Here is a 2,223-nt window from a genome sequence, read left to right on the forward strand (position 1 = left end):
GCGGGGAGTGGGCGGCGGGGAGTTGATGGCGGCGGTGGACCGGGAGTGGCAGCGGGGAGTTGAAAGCGGGGAGTTGACGGCGGCGGTGGCGGGGACTGGGCGGCGGGGAGTGGGCGGCAGGGAGTTGATGACGGCGGTGGCGGGGAGTGCGCGGCGGGGAGTGGGCGGCAGGGAGTTGATGACGGCGGTGGCGGGGAGTGCGCGGCGGGGAGTGGGCGGCAGGGAGTGGGCGGCAGGGAGTTGATGACGGCGGTGGCGGGGAAGTGGGCGGCGGGGAGTGGGCGGCAGGGAGTTGATGACGGCTGGTGGCGGGGAGTGGGCGGCGGGGAGTTGATGGCGGCGGTGGACCGGGAGTGGCAGCGGGGAGTTGAAAGCGGGGAGTTGACGGCGGCGGTGGCGGGGAGTGGGCGGCGGGGAGTGGGCGGCAGGGAGTTGATGACGGCGGTGGCGGGGAGTGCGCGGCGGGGAGTGGGCGGCAGGGAGTTGATGACGGCGGTGGCGGGGAGTGCGCGGCGGGGAGTGGGCGGCAGGGAGTGGGCGGCAGGGAGTTGATGACGGCGGTGGCGGGGAGTGGGCGGCGGGGAGTGGGCGGCGGGGAGTTGATGGCGGCGGTGGACCGGGAGTGGCAGCGGGGAGTTGAAAGCGGGGAGTTGACGGTGGCGGTGGCGGTGGCGGGGAGTGGGCGGAGGTGCTGGTGGCGGGGAGTTGATGGCGGGAAGTTGACACGGGGTGGCGGGGGAGTGGGCGGCGGCGGCGGTGGCGGCCACCAGGGGATCAGCGGCGAGCGCCGAAAATAAAACGGCAGCTTTAGTTCACATGTTTGTGTGATGATGACGGGAGGCTGAGAGGAGGATCCACGTCCCTCTGGGCTTAGAGCGAGCAGCACTACTAATCCACACACACACACACACACACACACACACACACACACACACACACACACACACACACACACACACACACACACACACACACACACACACACACACTGTAAAAGAGGTCTTTACCTTTAGAATTTCCAATAATTGCAGAACAGTGAAGTGATGCTAAAAAAAAAAGTGAACCCCCTGCAGGGGACCACACACTGTTATTGTTAGCACTCAGAATATAAACACACACACCACACACACACACACACACACACACACACACACACACACACACACACACACACACACACACACACACACACACACACACACACACACACACACATGCCGGTGGTGTTTCCTCAGTTCACAGTGTGATTAGGTTACTGTGTCGCTGAAGAGGCTGAGCAGCTGCCCGCTAGTCTGGCTGCTGGTAAAGGTCAGCGGACCCTCCGGACACACACACACACACACACACACACACACACACACACACACACACACACACACACACACACACACACACACACACACACACACACACACACACTCAGGCCTCAGGAGACAATGGAGGAGGATTAAGAGCTTTTGCTGATCTGTTGATTCATTTAGTCACAAACTGGACGTGAACGACGGTAAATTGAATTGAGATGAATTGAGTTAATAGAATTGAATTGTGAATTGCAGACGCGTCCATGCGTCTTCAAACAGACGTAATTGAGAACTGGATTTTTCTAGACTCCCCCCCCCCCCCTCCACCTTCCCTCACTGTGGAGACAAGCAGGAGTCCCCACACACCCGTTCTTGTATTAGTTATCTATGAGGACCAGTGTTTTCAGGTGCCTCGTGAGGACCGAAGGATTTTCCGGATGTTTCCATGCTCACTGCTCAAACAACACAGAAACACTAAGCAGAGCTGCTCACAACTCAAATAAATCACCGTTACTGAAAGTCACGGTGATTTTTGTGTTTCAGAAACGTTCCATTTTTCTTTAACGAGTCCATTGAAACGCGTTCTTCTGGGTGAAACGTTCAGCAGGTCAAATCCACGTCACTAAATCCGTCGTGGACAAACAGCGAGAACTGTCGAGTACCATAGTAATCAGAGTAGATCTGGTTCGTTTCACTTCGGATGACTGTGTCTGCGTCCCCAAATGAACTCACTCAGGTCTCTTCCAGTCTTGTTCAGTGGACGTCTCCACAGCTCTGAAGGAGGACGTCTGACCTCTGACCTCTGACCTCTGACCTCCCTGAAGCTTGAGGAGCTCCGGTTGAAGGACCGAAGGCAGAACGTCTCTTCTAATGTCTCCTCTCTTTTTTCTGTCCTTGTCTTTCCTCTCTCGAAACAAGGTCT

Source organism: Blennius ocellaris, assembly GCF_963422515.1.
Source record: "Blennius ocellaris genome assembly, chromosome: 13".
Classification (NCBI taxonomy): Eukaryota; Metazoa; Chordata; class Actinopteri; order Blenniiformes; family Blenniidae; genus Blennius; species Blennius ocellaris.